Raw genomic sequence first — 8,256 nt, forward strand, 5'->3', positions numbered from 1 at the left:
AATTGCTTTACAATGGTGTGTTAGTTTCTGCTTTATAACAAAGTGAATCAGCTATACATATACATATATCCCCGTATCTCCTCCCTCTTGCATCTCCCTGCCATCCTTCCTATCCCACTCCTCTAGGTGGTCACAAAGCACAAAGCTGATCTCCCTGTGCTATGTGGCTGCTTCCCACTAGCTATCTAAAAAATAATAATTTAAATTAATTATTTAAATGTGCTATCCCTTTAAGAAAATTTTAGACATTTGCTGAAGGTAAAACTGAAGGGGAAAATGCTTAGCTTTGAATTAAATAAATGGCTGGCTGCTAGATTACAAGATATGAAGAAAAGAATTCAAACTGATGTCAGGTTAGCAAATAAAAAGAAAGAGAGAGAGAGGACTGAAATAAATAAAATTATAAATGAAAGAAGAGGCATTACAACTGATACCACAGAAATACAAAGGATCATAAGGGACTACTATGAACAAATACATACCAACAAATAGGACAACCTAGAAGCAATGCATAAATTCCTAGAATTATACAAGCTATCAAGACTGAATCATGAAGAAATGGAAAGTCTGAACAGACTAATCACAAATAAAGAGATTGAGTCAGTAATCAAAATTTCCCAACAAGAAATGGCCAGATAGTTTCACTGGTGAATTCTACCAAACATTTAAAGAAGTAATGCCAGTCCTTCTCAAAGTTCCAAAACATTGAAGAGGAGGAAACACTCCCAAACTCATTTGATGAGGCCAGAATTACCCTGATACCAAAGCCAGATAAGGACATCATAAGAAAAGAAAACTATAGGCAAATATCCCTGATGAATATAGATGCAAAAATTTGCAACCAAATACTAGGAAAATGAATTCAATAGCACACTAAAAGGATCATACACCATGACCAATGCACAATGTTATAAAAATTTGAATGATTAAAAAGCCCATTAAAAATGCAAGATAGGGACTTCCCTGGCCATCCGGTGGTTAAGACTACGCTTCGACTGCAGGGGGTGTGGGTTCAATCCTTGGTCAGGGAACTAAGATCCTGCATGAAGCACAGCCTGGCCAAAAAAATAGATAAGTATTTAAAAATAAAGCACAAGATAGACCAACTTTTTTGTTGTTGTTTTTGTTTTTTACCAACGTGTTTTAATGTACAAAAAGAATGTGAACATTTTGGGGTTCCCTGGTGGCACAGTGGTTAAGAATCCACCTGCCAATGCACGGGACACAGGTTCGAGCTCTGGTCCAGGAAGATCCCTCATGCCGTGGAGCAACTAAGCCCGCGAGCCACAACTACTGAGCACGTGTGCCACAACTGAAGCTCGTGTGCCTAGCCCATGCTCCGCAACAAGACAAGCCACCACAATGAGAAGCCCGCTCACTGCAACCAAGAGCAGCTCCTGCTCGCCACAACTAGAGAAAGCCCGCAGCCAGCAAAGACCCAACACAGCCAAAAATAAATAAATAAATTAATTATTTTAAAAAAGAGAATATCCACAATTATCTGAAAAGGCTATTAAAATACTCTATTTTCCAATTACATACCTGTAAATGCCAAACTTTCTTTTTCACAGTCACACCTTGTTTTATTGTGCTTCGCAGATATTACATTTTTTTTGCAATTTGAAGTTTTGTGGCAACGCTGCATTGTCAGATAATGGTTAACATTTTTTTTTTTAGCAATAAAGTTTTTTTTTTTTTTTCGTTACGCGGGCCTCTCACTGCTGCGGCCCCTCCCGCCGCGGAGCACAGGCTCCGGACGCGCAGGCTCAGTGGCCATGGCTCACGGACCCAGCCGCTCTGCGGCACGTGGGATCCTCCCGGACCGGGACACGAACCCGTGTCCCCCACATCGGCAGGCGGACTCAACCACTGCGCCACCAGGGAAGCCCCACAAGAAAGTATTTTTAAACTAAGGTATGTATATTTTTTTCAGACAATGCTATTGCACGCTTACTAGACTACAGTATAGTGTAAACACATAACTTTTTATATGTACTGGGAAACTGAAAAATTTTGTGTGACTTGCTTTATTGTGATGTTCACTGTATTGCAGTCTGGACTGAACCCACAATATCTCCAAGGTCTGTCTGTACTTATTAAATCACAAAATCCCATTTCCCTCTCCTTCTATCCCCTGGCAACCATCATTCTACTCTGTTTCTATGAATTTCACTACTTTAGATACCTCATGTAAATGCAATTTTACAATATTTATCTTTTTTATGACTGACACTTCATTTAGCATAATGTCCTCAAGGTTCATTTGCATTGTGGCTTGTATCAGTATTTCCCTGTTTAAAGGCCAAATAATAGTCCACTGTATGTATATGCCATATTTTGTTTATCTAGTTATCCATTGACGGACATTTGGGTTGTTTCCACCTCTTGTCTTTTATAAGTAGTGCTACAATGAACATGGGTGTGCAAATATCTCTTCAATGTCCTGCTTTCAGTTCTTTTGGGTATATGCCCAGAGGCAGGATTGATTTTTTTGAGAAACCTTCATAATGTTTCCCAGAGTGGCTGCACCATTTTACATTCTCACCTACAGTGCACAAGGGTTCCAATTCTCCATATCCTCAACAAAACTTATTTTGTGAGGTTTGGGTTTTGTTTGTTTGTTTTTGGCAGCAGCCATCCAATGGGTGTGCAAATTTTCTTTATATACTTCAACTAAAATATCATGTAACAGATTGGAGACAGAAGCTGACATGAGAATCAAGCTGTCTTTTATAAGACAGAATTGAAATAAAAGTAAAAAATGTAAAACAATGCCACTCTTATTTCTGTTTCTTTTTTTTAAACAAACAACAACAAAAAACCCCAAATAAAATATATGTTATTTGTAATGGTCTAATTTGTTATTATTTTAGAATGAATTAAAATATACATAGTTTTAAATAACCAATTTTAATTTCTAATATGGTAAATATTGTTACATATTATCCACATAAAGAAAAGCTCTTTGAGGTCCTCAATTACTTTGTAAATTGTGGTAAAATAGATTACCATAAAACTTACTGTTGTAACCACTTAAAAACGTACAGTTCAGTGGCGTTAAGTACGTTCATAATGTTGTTCAACCATTACCACTATCTAGTTCCAGAACCTATTCATCACCCCAAATGGAAACCTTGTGCCATTAAGCAGTCGCTCTTATTTCCCCACCCGCCACAGCCCTTGACAGCCACTAATCTGCTTTCTATTTTTGATGAATTTGCATATTCTGGGTATTTCATACAAATGGAAACATATAATACATAGCCCTTTACGTCTCTGACTTCTTTCACGCAGCATTACGTTTTCAAGTTTCATCCATGTTGTAACATGTATTATTACTTGATTCCTTTTTTTGGCCAAATAATATGTCATTGTGTGAATATACCACATTTTGTTTATCCATTCATCTGTTGATAAACATTTGGGCTGTTTCCACATTTTGGCTATTGTGAATAGGGCTGCTGTGAACCTTTGTGTGCAAGTTTTTTGTTTGAACACAAAGAATGGTGTTTTCCATTCTTTTGCACATATACTGAGTGAAACTGCTGTCATACTGGCAATTCAATGTTTAACTTATCAAGGAACTGCCAAACTATTTTCCACGGTGGCTGCACCATTTTACATTCAGCAGTGTGTGAGTGTACAAGTTTCTTCACATTTTTTCCAATACTTATTTTCCCCTTTAAAAATTCTTTCTTATTAAGGCCATTCATTTTGAGGGTATATATCATTGTGGTTTTGTTTTGTTTTGCTTTTTTAAATATTTATTTATTTGGCTGCATTAAGTCATATTTGCAGATCTTCGTTGCGGCATGCAGGATCTTTGTTGCAGCATTCAGGATCTCTATTTGTGGCTCATGGGCTTCTCTAGCTGTGTCACGCAGTCTCATTAGTTACAGCGTGCAGGCTTAATTGCCTCACAGCACGTGGGATCTTAGTTCCCCAACCAGGGGATTGAACCCACATCCCCTGCATTGAAATGCAGATTACTAACCACTGGACCACCAGGGAAGTCCCTCATTGTGATTTTGATTTGCATTTTCCTACTGACTAATGACATTGAGCACCTTTTCATGTGCTTCTTGGCTATTTATACAGCTCTTCTGGGGAACTATCTATTCGTCTTTGCCTTTTTTGCTTTGTTTTGTTTTTGAGTTTTAAGAGTTCTTTATGTATTCTGGACCCTTATTACATATATGATTTACAAATATTTTCTCCCATTCTGTGGATTATTTTTTTTACTCTCTTGATAGTATCATTTGAAACATAAAAGCTTTTAATTAAGTTTTTTTCATTAATTAATTTATTTTTGGCTGCGTTGGGTCTTTGTTGCTGCGTGCGGGCTTTCTCTAGTTGCGATGAGTGGGGGCTACTCTTCATTGTGGTGCGCGGGCTCCTCATTGCAGTGGCTTCTCTTGTTGTGGAGCACGGGCTCTAGGCATGTGGGCTTCAGTAGCTGTGGCTCACGGGCTCAGTATTTGTGGCTTGTGGGCTCTAGAGGGCAGGCTCTGTAGTTGTGGCACACGGGCTTAGTTACTCCGCGGCATGTGGGATCTTCCTGGACCACGGCTCGAACCCATGTCCCCTGCATTGGCAGGCAGATTCTTAACCACTGCACCACCAGGGAAGCCCAAAGCTTTTAATTTTGATGAAGTCCAGCTTGCCTATTTTTTCTTTTGTTGCTTGAACTTTTGGAAACATAATTTATAAACCATCACCAAATCCAAGGTCACTGAATATTTACCCCTATGCTTTCTCCTAAGAGTTAAAAAAAATTTTTTTTTTATAGTTTTATCTCTTAAATTTAGGTCTGGGATCCATTTTAGTTATCTTTGCTATGCAGTGTGAGATAAGAGTCCAACTTCATTCTTTTACATGTGGATGTCCAGTTGTGTTCTTAATAATTTTGAGAGTATAAAGGGATCTTTCAACCAAAACTTTTAAGAATTTCTGGTCTAAAAAAAAAAAAAAAAGAATTTCTGGTCTAAGGTATCCAACAAAAATAGTAAAAGAATGTATAACTAAGAATTGAACAGAAGGGAAAATAGAATAATAAAAAGAATTAATTCATCCAAAGAAGTCAGAGTGACAGGAAAAGAAAATAGAAAAGATGAAATAAATATAAAACAAATGATAAGATGTAAGATTTAAATCCAAATATATCAGTAATTCAATTACTGTAAAGAACAAAATTCCCTAATTAAAAAGACAAAGGACTGTTGAATTGCATAAAAAAAAAAAACTCAACTGTATGCTGCTTACAGGAGACACACGTTAATTATAAGGATATAGAAGGTTAAAAGTAAAGGAAGCGGCTTCCCTGGTGGTGCAGTGGTTGAGAGTTCGCCTGCCGATGCAGGGGACGCGGGTTTGTGCCCTGGTCCAGGAAGATCCCACATGCGCGGAGCGGCTAGGCCCATGAGCCATCGCCACAGAGCCTGTGCGTCCGGAGCCTGTGCTCCGCAACGGGAGAGGCCCACAGCAGTGAGAGGCCCGCGTACCGCAAAACAAAACAAAACAAAAACTATAACATACCAAATTTAGGGAAATGCAGCTATACCCAGTCTCAGAGAGAAATTTATATCTTTAAGTGCATATATTAGAAAAGAGGAAAGTCTGCAAATCAATGATATAATAATCAATTTTCAAGATCAGGAAAAAAAACCCCCAGCACATTAAACCCAAAGAGAGTAGGAGGAAGGAAATAAATCTAAGAACAGAAAATTAATGAAATAGAAAACAAACATATAATAGTATGAATCAATAAAGCGAAAGCTGTTTTTTTTGAAAGAACTAATACAATTGATGACCCCCCGGCAAGACTGATAAACTTTTTTTTAAAAAAAGGCACAAATTGGGACTTCCCTGGTGGCGCAGTGAATAAGACTCTGTGCTCCCAATGCAGGGGGCCTGGGGTCAGGGAACTACATTCCCACATGCATGCTGCAAGTAAGAAGTTTGCATGCCACAACTAAGGAGCTGGCGAGCCACAACTAAGGAGCCCACCTGCTGCAACTAAGGAGCCCGCTTGCTGCAGCTAAGAGCCAGCACAACCAAAGTTAAAAAATAAATTAAAAAAAATATATAAAAGGCAGGGCTTCCCTGGTGGGCACAGTGATTGAGATTCCACCTGCCGATGCAGGGGACGCGGATTCGTGCCCGCGGTCATGGGAAGATCCCACGTGCCGTGGAACGGCTGGGCCTGTGAGCCATGGCCGCTGAGCCTGCGCGTCCGCAGCCTGTGCTCCGCAACGGGGAGAGGCCGCAACAGTGAGAGGCCCACGTACCGCAAAAAAAAAAAAAAAAAAGAAAAGAGAGATATCACAATAGATATTAAAAAGGTAATAAGCGGGTAATTCCCTCTAGGTCCAGTGGTTAGGACTCCGTGCTTTCACTGCCCGAGGTCCTGGTTTGATCCCTGGTAGGGGAACTAGGATCCCACAAGCTGCGAGGCCAAAAAAAAAACAAAACAAAAAGATAATAAGAGGATACTGTGAACAATTCTACATAAATAAACATGAAATTTTCCAATGAAATAGTCAAATTCCATGAAGAATACTTTTCAAAACAGAAACAAGTAGAAAATCTGAGTCTGAAGATTCTGTATGTGTTAAAGAATTTGTATCTAAAAATTAAAGATCTTTCAACAAAGAGAATTCCAGGTCCAGGTGGTTTCACTGGTGAATTCCAATAAACACCAAAGCAAGAAGTAAAACATTCTTCCAATTCATTTTGTGAGATCACCATAACCTTGATGACAAAAACTGATAAGAACATTAATAAAAAATATGTAGGCTTGGGACTTCCCTGGTGGTGCAAGTGGTTGAGAGTCCGCCTGCCGATCCAGGGGACGCGGGTTCGTGCCCCGGTCCGGGAGGATCCCGCGTGCCGCGGATGCGGCTGGGCCCGTGAGCCGTGGCCGCTGGGCCTGCGCTTCCGGAGCCTGTGCTCCGCAACGGGAGAGGCCACGGCAGTGGGAGGCCCGCCGTACCGAAACAAAAAAAAAAAAAATATGTGGGCTAATCTTTCTTATGAATATAAATACAAAAAATCCTAAATAATACATTAGCAAGTTGATTCTAACTATATATAAAAACTTACTACATCACAAAAAATTTGGACTTATTTCTAGGAAAGCAAGACTGGTGTAAGAGTTGACAATTTATCAATGTAATTAATCATATTAACAGAATAAGTGAGAAAATACATGGCTATCTCAATAGGTACAGAAAAAGTGCCTGATAAAATTCTATACAATTCATAAAAAACCTCTTAGAAAACTAGATATAGAAGGAAACTTCCTTACCCTGATGAAGAGTATAGTAAAAAACCTACGTCTTACATCATGACTTGATAGTGAAGTATTGAAAGCTTTCCTCCTGAGACTGAGAATGAGACAAAGTTATCCAATATCATCACTTCCAGTCAATATTGTTCTGAAGGCTCTAGTCAATGTAATAGGCAAGAAAAAGAAATAAAAATGGCAAGTATTGGAAAGAAAGAAAGAAAGAAAAAAAGCAAGAAAGAAATCATGGTTGCAGATAACATGATGTGTACATAGAAAAACCCAAAAGAATCTATAGATAAATTATTACCATTAATAAATGAATTAGGAAGATTATGGATACCAAGGTCAAATAAAAAATTGATTGCATTCCTGTATAATCAACAATAACACGTTCTTTTAAATTAAATAGTGCTGGAAACAATTGAATGTATATGGAAAAAGTAAATATTGACCCTTACACCCATACACAAAAAGATTAATTCAAAATGAGTCATAGGCCAAAGTATAAAAGGTAAGGACATATAAGCTTCTAGAAGAAAACAAAGAAGGCTATTTTATGACCTTGAAGTAGAGAGAAAGTTAAGACATAAAACATACTAACTTAATCCTTAAATACTAAAGTATTAACTAAAGCTAAATGTATGCCTACTCTGTGACTAGAAAATTCACTCCTAGGTGAGAGAAATATGGGCATATGTTTATCAAAAGACATGTACAAAGGAGTGTCCACAGCAACTTTATTCACAACAGCCAAAAGTCAAAACAGTCTAAGTGTCTAACAACAGAATGGGTAAACAAATTGTACATTCATACAATGAGATACTACATGGCAATAGAAAAGAATGAACTAGGGATACACACAACAACATGGATTATCTCAGAGAACGTTATGTTGAGTAAAATAAGCCAGACACAAAGGATAACATTATATATGACTTCATTATGCCCAAATCAAGAAGCAGAACAAG

Source organism: Phocoena sinus, chromosome 1 (assembly GCF_008692025.1).
Source record: "Phocoena sinus isolate mPhoSin1 chromosome 1, mPhoSin1.pri, whole genome shotgun sequence".
Taxonomy (NCBI): Eukaryota; Metazoa; Chordata; class Mammalia; order Artiodactyla; family Phocoenidae; genus Phocoena; species Phocoena sinus.